The sequence below is a fragment of the Peromyscus californicus genome, unplaced genomic scaffold, assembly GCF_007827085.1.
Source record: "Peromyscus californicus insignis strain IS unplaced genomic scaffold, ASM782708v3 Scaffold_12__1_contigs__length_115047231, whole genome shotgun sequence".
Classification (NCBI taxonomy): Eukaryota; Metazoa; Chordata; class Mammalia; order Rodentia; family Cricetidae; genus Peromyscus; species Peromyscus californicus.
In genome coordinates, this window is record NW_026294413.1 from 11,928,530 (window position 1) to 11,937,412 (window position 8,883).

Consider the following 8,883-nt stretch of genomic DNA (forward strand, 5'->3'; position numbering starts at 1 on the left):
TACACTTTCCAATGCATTTAAAATTTTACAGTTTGAAAAATATATGTATTCTGGAGAATGGTTTTCCAATTTCTTTTAAAATCAAACTGTAGTTTGTAATATTTAATCTTTAAGTATTGATACAGATTTAGAAAAATACATTACTTAAAATTTCCAACATTTTTTGCTTTACATTTTCTGGAAAAAAATGCTCATAAATATATAAGATTATCTCAAGTCCAGGTGAAGGGGATGAACCTACTGATCCAAAACAGCAGAATCTCCACAACACAGGACAACATCAGGATATCCCAGGGGAGACACAGTGAGAACCTAGTATCAGTGGCAGAGCAGAAGCCAGAGGCCTCTAGCCAGGTCAATGACTCCAGGCGATGAACGCTTGCAAGTAAAGATGAATGGACTAACGAGTAAACTGTGGGACTCAACAGGCCACACTACAGCTTCTGTGATAAGATTTTTCTCTCTCTTTTGCTTTGTTTGTTTTGTTTTAAGTCTCCTTTTTTGTAATTGAATTTTGATACTAGGATAGACTTCAACACTATTTTCGAACAACAGTAATAAAGAGAGTTATAGTCTGCATTTTGTTATTTTACTATTGCCACTTGTCTCTGTTTTTGTCTTCTCACATGGTCATTTTGTTAATAGTACTATGAAGATTTACGGAGAAGATTTACGGGAACCTACTAGAATTCTCTAGTTTGTTATGTGTGAATATTTCTTATTACCACACATCCTGAAATATAATACCTGGGAGAAGTTAGAGGAAGGTTTTCCTAGTAGTCTCACAAGATAAGCTTACTTCCCTTCTTTATAACACAATGACAGTTTTGCCTGCATATCTTTCACATCCTTCTATGACAGAAATCTTTTTAGTGATATCATCATAGTGTTAGTAGTCTATCACTCATTACATTGCCTCATGAATGTTGTGAATAGCATTCAATCTGTTCTCATAAAAAATAGTAGAAAATGAAGAAGCCTGCCACATGTTGAGAGATTGTGGGTACATGTGTAGACATGTGTTTATGATTTTCAGCAATGACTTGATTTTTTTCTTTTGAAAGTTTATAATTTTTCCTTATATCATATCATTTTCAGGAAATAAAACAGTTCATCAATGATCTTAGCAGACATATACTGTTATTTTTGGATATCTCCCTATGTTTTAGAACTTAGTAAACATATTGATTTCACAGTTTTCAACCTTGCGAGCACACATTCTTTTCAAGGGCATGTAGCTAATTTTAAGTGTTGTTCCTTTATATTTGCACTTCACTATTTTTTTCTTGTTTTGAAAGTATTTTATCTGAACAAAAAAATATGCTCCAATATAATGTTCATATTATCATGGTTGCAAAATACCAATAATTAATTTCAGCAACTTTTGATGTATTTATTATTTTTTTTTATTTGTCAGTGAGTTTTCTGTGATGTAATTTTCTGTTATTATTTTTATAACTTGTCTGGCCCTTAATTTCTCTACATACCAGAATAAATATCAACAATATTTCTTAGAACTACTTCACTTTTTCATTACTGATCTCTCTGTTGGTTGATTACTAATAAATGCATAATTTATTGTTCTCTAATATTGTTACACTTACTGAAAAATAAGGATAATGAAAGCTGTATATAATGCTTATTCTAGTCAAGTGAATTTTAAAGATATTAAAAATTGAAGTTCATATCAAATCGTAAAACCAAGAAATACACAAATCATTGTTCCCTGAGATATGGTGTAAATTTTAAGTTTAAATCAATCCTGTGAAGTTCATTTTGTCAGTTACTTTATTATGTGAAGCACTTCCTTATAAAGGTTAAAATCGTGGTTCTGCTTCTTCCTGGGGATCATTGACTGCATTGGTCTACAAGGGGAGGGAGCAGAAACGGGTAACAGGGTTAGGACCTCTGTGGGTACCACAGAGACAGCTCTCCTGATGACAGACTTTGGTGAATCAGCTCAACTTTATTCCAAACTATAAGGAATACCTAGCGTTGGGGAGGCTGCGGACAAACCCTAATTTGTGTAAAATAGCATGGTTCTATCACATGGATTCTTAGTGGCAGTGTTGTCCTATAGCAGAACTCCTAGCACAGGTCTTCTTAGCAGGAATCTGTGCCGAGTGTCAAGCTCAAGACACATCTGACATCTTGCTTAGAGACAGCTTTCAGATAAGGTCGGTCTTCTGGGCCCAGGGACATTCTCCAGATAAGGGAAGGCATGGAAGAGGAAGTTCTGCTGCAGGAAAGGAGTCTCCATGTTACCAAGTTCTTGGAAAAAGCTGCCAGACCATAATAGACAGCAACCTCTGACCAGCCAACAAGGCCTTCCAACAAAAATTTTACAAGTGTGCAGATGCTGACACTTTTGTTAGCATCCATATGCTACTGATTTTTTTTATTATTTATAGACATACACGTTATTATATTTCAACAGCCTAAATCAATATAGAGTCATATAACTAAATACATAATACTGAGGCAATAATACAATATTGGAGGAGGTTATGGGGATGTGACTCACCAGGCAAGAGTCCTTGTTCTATATACTTGAAGATCAGAGTGGAATCTCCACATGAAAGACTGGCATGTCAACTGTTCCTGTAACCCCAAATTGAGGGATAGGGACTAGTGTATCCTGAGAAATGATTGCACTGCTATCCTAACTAAAAAATGAGTTTCCAGTTCATTGAAACACCCTACTTCAAGGCAGTAAATTGAAGAAAAATAGACAATGCTGGGTGGTGGTGGCCCATGCCTTTAATCCCAGCACTCCGGAGGCAGAGGCAGGCAGATCTCTGTGAGTTCGAGGCCCGCCTGGGCTACAGAGTGAGCTACAGGAACGACGCAAAGCTACACAGAGAAACCCTGTCTCGAAAAATAGACGAATGTTCCTAATATACTTTTCTGGCCTGTGAACGGGCATGTACTACTGTGTGTGACCCTACATAGTCACATGCATGCACCATATGCACACAAATACAGACGATAATAAATTAAAGGATAGAGAAGACTTTAATCTTTTTTAATTAAATCTTCTCAATATATAATTTACTCATTTACAATAGCTCATCTGAAAGTAAAACTTATATTTTGTGTATTATTTTTGCCATATATGTATAGTGAATTAATAAATGCATTTTTTCACGTGTGGATTTCATATTCACAGTTTAGCAAGCCTAACATTTAAAATACTGTTATTCCCATTGCTAAGAATACATTAAATTCTCAGTAAATTTCATATTATTTCAATAACTGATTTTTTTTATTATTAAGAAGATAGTAATACAATTCAGATAACAAACTTTCTTAGACACAAGAATTATATGGACATTTACTCTCTAATTTTAAAAGGGAAATATCCCAGTTCCTACCAATATTTAGGTCAACAATAAAAGATAAAATTCATAAGGTGAGAGTGAGGCTTTCATTTCCCCCCTCCATTACAATATTTGCCCATTAGAAGTTTCACCATTAGTTTTATTAGTTGGCAAAAGGTGATGATTGTAGAGTTAATGTCAACTGCTAAGTGGGGCAGTTCGAGTGTAGCTGTAATTCCAGAAAGCAGCAGATGAAGTAGAAATGGACAGGAGGAATCCACCAATAATCAAGGTGTTCCCATTTCAACAAAAACCGAGTCCCATTGTGACTGTGTATCAGTCTTGGTGCAAGCAGAGGAAGACCTGGTAGGATATAGTGATTCACACATATGTTCCCAGGAATTGGCGTATGCTGTTGTTTGGACTGGATAGGAGATATGCAGTCAACATAATGCACCACCCGTACAGACAGTAGAACTCAGACATGGTTAGCCTCCTCTGCCTCAGCATAAATTGTTCTTCTGGATGGCTCAATTTTTTCTTCATTGAAATAAGTTTGCAAGAAAATCTAGGATAATGCACATTGCTTGCAGTTCACTAATTATTCATATCAATTATACCCATATAATAACTTCTAGAACACACACACAGGCTTTATTGAACATCCAGCATCTCTAGATTCTAGCCACCTGATGAATAAAACTAATAGTTCATTAGCCAATAGTAAAAGCTTTGCAGAAACATCCTCAAAATGAATGTGAAAATTGAGTGCAGAAACAGAAAGTAACACATTTAATAAGTAATAATAAAACAGTATAACTTTTAACAGGAATGAATGAATATGGCACAATCCACGTTTTTTTCTATAGGTGAATTTTTTTATGCTTTATATATATATTTTTTTCCTTTTTTTAAATTTTATTTTATTTTACAATACAATTCAGTTCTACATATCAGCCACGGATTCCCTTGTTCTCCCCGCTCCCGCCACCCTCGCCTTTCCCCCAGCCCAACCCTCATTCACACCTCCTCCAGGGCAAAGCCTCCCCCAGGACTGAGATCAACTTGGTAGACTCAGTCCAGGCAGGTCCAGTCCCCTCTTCCCAGGCTGAGCCAAGCGACCCTGCATAAGCCCCAGTTTTCAAACAGCCAACTCATGCAATGAGCACAGGACCCAGTCCCACTGCCTGCATGCCTCCCAAACAGATCAAGCCAATCAACTGTCTCACCCATTCAGAGGGCCTGATTCAGTTGGGGGCCCCTCAGCCATTGGTTCATAGTTCATGTGTTTCCATTCGTTTGGTTATTTGTCCCTGTGCTTTATCCAACCTTGGTCTCAACAATTCTCGCTCATATAAACCCTCCTCTTTCTCACTAATTGGATTCCTGGATCTCCACCTGGGGGCTGGCCATGGATCTTTGCATTCAGATCCCTCAGTCATTGGATGGGGTTTCTAGCATGACAATTAGGGTGTTTGGCCATCCCATCACCAAAGTAGGTCAGTTCGGGCTGTCTCTGGACCATTGCCAGCAGTCTATTAAAAAAGGTATAAAATCAGATAACAAAGTGATTTCAACTGTCTCTAAAGTTTGGTTTGTAAAGCAGTTTAGATGATTTGATTTACAATAGCCTCAGAAAATATTAGACATCCTTATTTTTTATCAAGTGATTCTACAATGATTTGCTGTTGCTGCCTCCACTCTGTGAGAGAATGAAGACTGAAGAGTGAAAAGTGTGAGGTAGGAAAAGGTAGAAATCAAGTTGTTGAAGAAAATTTATAATGCCAGGAGGTGTTGGAGCTTGGATCTTGTTATGAACATTTATTCCACAGCCTTTGCACTTTTTCATTAGATCATTGTTGTGACTATTGCTCTGTGCGATGCAGTTTCAAGAGAGGGTAATGTCAATATTTAAATTTTGTCAAACAAATGCTTTAATTTCATAGAAGATATTCATTAGAACACATAGAAATTGAACGATATTTGAAGATGCTCCTAAATAAGCCATTTTCAGCAAATGTTTAATGAATTCAGACTAGTTTTTACCTGTTTTCTTTCAGATTCAGTTCTCAAGATGCATTCTACAACCAACTTAGAAATATAAAGAGGAGTATCATAGTGTAATATCAAAAATACTGAATAACCTATATATCTATCTAGTAAAAAGATAAACACTCATAAATGCTTTTATGAATGTTGGACATCAAAGTTATCTACCAGACCAAAAGGAAAGTTGATCAGACTATTCCTCACCATTTTATTTTCTGTGGAAACAGAAAGCAGAAGAAATTTAACAAACTTCATCTATGATTCGCTATCATTTCTTAATATTTTTATGAGTTAAATAAGCTTCAAATTTTTCATTGGGTTGTCACATAGGAAATGGAGTGTTGAGTAAATTAATTGCTGTGCAGAATAAATAATATACCTTACACATATACACTGCTTCATACTTTACTTATGGCTTTCTAAGTCTTAATTTTTTCAGAATTTTACCTTTCTTTCTTCATGCATTTTTGGGTACTGAGTAGTATTACATCTAAAGATGAGTTCTTGTTTTTCTTGTAAGTATGGTTTCTGGTTTAGTACTCAAGAACTTGCAATTTCCCTGGAAGTATTATTCTCACATAGCTTGAGATTTAAATCTCACAAATTCCATCAGACATTTTTGAAAGTGAAGAAAAATGTAATGTTCTTCTTGTTTGAGTGGATTTTAGGAGTTTCATATTGTCCTTGAAAGAACTCTTGAAATGGCTTTACTGAATATGAAGGTACACAAACAAATCAAATTTGAAAACCAATATTTTAAAATATTATTAGTTTTCTCTGTGTAGTACATCAATTCTGCATAAAAATATCAAATTTCTGTTTTCTGAAACCTTTCTAAGAATAATAAACAAACAACACTGACTAGCAATGTGGATTAAAAAGTAAATACTGGCCGGGCGGTGGTGGCACACGCCTTTAATCCCAGCACTCGGGAGGCAGAGCCAGGCGGATCTCTGTGAGTTCGAGGCCAGCCTGGGCTACCAAGTGAGTTCCAGGAGAGGCGCAAAGCTACACAGAGAAACCCTGTCTCAAAAACCAAAAAAAAAAAAAAAAAAAAAAGTAAATACTGACAAATAAATGTGGAATATAAACATTTCCAGAGATTCACATTGTTGTCACCTACAGAGCCTTTGCACTGTACTGGGGGAAAAAGTCTATGCCTTTTTCCAGAAAAGATATGTTTCTACAAGGAAGTGACAGTCTTTTCTGGACTCTCTCCAATAAGAGGGAAGAATGGTTGTCTAAGGTCCTTATATAAGATCAGACATTAATAATGTTTTCACTTCTACTTCTTCCCGGAGCTCTTCAGGACCTGTGAGTCTGCCTGTATCCCATAGCCACGTAGATCTCAGTAAGAAATGAGGCATGAGAAATAAGCAAGAAGGTATTTTGTAGGAAAAGAATATCAATTCAATCAGTTGCCTCTTATCTAGAAAGCAATAATAGCACATAAAGGAAAAAAAACAAGTTGCATATGTTATTTACAGAAGAGCAGGTTAACTTTGATTTGAAATCTAGAAAAAGTAAATTATTATTCTTATCAATTAGATTTTTTCAGAGAATGTTCATCGTTTTAAATTAGATATGTTTGTTTTTTTTTTTTTTCTGGACTCATCTGATACCATTCTGCCTGATTCTGTCATCATATTCCAACTCTGTCACTACTATTAAGATTAGATAGTCTAGGCTCTCTGCTCCTCCCTGTTCCAGAGACAGCCTTATCTTTTCATGCAATGCCAGCCCCGTTCCTGAGACAAGATGGTGAAGATTTCAGTGAACAGATTTGGCCAAATTGGACGCCTGGTTACCAGGGCTGCCTTCCAGGCAAAGTTGAAATTGTTGCCATCAATGATGCCTTCATTGACCTCAACTACATGGTCTACATGTTCTAGTATGACTCTACCGATGGCATGTCCAATGGCACAGTCAAGGCTGAAAGTGGTAAGCTTGTTGTCAATGGGAAGGCAATCACCATCTTCCAGGAGCAAGATCCCGTCAACATCAAGTGAGGTGAGGCTGGTGCCAAGTATGTCGTGGAGTCTACTGGTGTCTTCACCATGGAGAAGGCTGGGACCTGCTTGAAGGGTGGGGCCTAAACGGTCATCATCTCTGCCCCTTCTGCTGATGCCGCCAAGTTTGTGATGGGTGTGAACCATGAGAAGTACGACAATTCACTCAAGATTGTCAGCAACGCTTCCTGTACCACCAACTTCTTAGCACCCTGGCCAAGGCCATCAATGACAACTTTGGCACTGTGGAAGGACTCATGACCACAGTTCATGCCATCACTGCCACACTGCCACCCAGAAGACTGTGGATGGCCCCTGTGAGACTGCCCAGAACATCATCCCTGCATCCACAGGTGCTGCCAAGGCTGTGGGCAAGGTCATCCCAGAGCCGAACGGGAAGCTCACAGGCATAACTTTCCGTGTTGCTACCCCCAATGTTCTGTGGGATGTTCTGTATGGCAAATGTGTTGCTAATTAGTCAATAAATAAAACACTGATTGGCCATTGGCTAGGCAGGAAGTGTAGGCGGGACAAGGAGGAGAATAAAGCTAGGAAGTGGAAGGCTAAGTCAGAGAGACACTGCCAGCAGCCACGATGACAAACAGCATGTGAAGATGCCGGTAAGCCGCGACCCATGTGGCAAGGTATAGATTAATGGAAATGGATTAATTTAAGCTGTAAGAACAGTTAGCAAGAAGCCTGCCATGGCCATACAGTTTGTAACCAGTATAAGTCTCTGTGTTTACTTGGTTGGGTCTGAGTGGCTGTGGGACTGGCAGGTGAGAGAGATTTATCCTGACTGTGTGCCAGGCAGGAAAACTCCAGCTACACCAATGTGTCTCTCAGGGATCTGACATGCTGTCTGTAGAAATCTGCCACGTATGATGACATCAAGAAGGTGGTGAAGCAGGTGTTGGAGGGCCCACTAAAGGGCTTCCTGGGCTATACTGAGGACCAAGTTGTTTCCTGCGACTTTAACAGTGACCCCCACTCTTCCACCTTTGATGCTGGGGCTGGCATTGCTCTCAATGGCAACTTTGTGAAGCTTGTTTCCTGGTATGACAATGAATTCAGGTACAGCAACAGGGTGGTGGATCTCATGGTCTCCATGGCCTCCAAGGAGTAAGAAGCCCACCCTGGACCACCCATGCCAGCAAGGACAGAGCAAGAGAGACCCTCAGCTGCTAAGCAGTTTCTGTCCCAACTCAGTCCCTGACACTGAGTATCTCCCTCAGTTTCCATCCCAGACCCCCAGAGTAGGAGGGACTTAGGGAGACCTACTCTCTTGAATACCATCAACAAAGTTCACCACACCCATAAACAAAAAAAGTTTAGATAGTCTATCATCAAATTAATTGCATATATTTGTTCTCAAATTAATTTTCTATCAAATAAAAATTTCCCTAATAAGGTAGAAATATTCATATGTTTCCCATTCCCTCAGCTTCAAAACTATTCCAGGAACAAAACAGTAGATACTCTATCTCCAAACTCCTAAGACAGAG

The 8,883-nt window shown here is 38.3% G+C and overlaps 1 pseudogene; it reads left to right on the plus strand.

Annotated features, from left to right (window-relative positions):
• The first annotated feature begins 7,127 nt into the window (after positions 1 to 7,127).
• LOC128107825 (glyceraldehyde-3-phosphate dehydrogenase-like) lies at positions 7,128 to 8,504 on the plus strand (annotated as a pseudogene).
• The last annotated feature ends 379 nt before the right edge of the window (positions 8,505 to 8,883 follow it).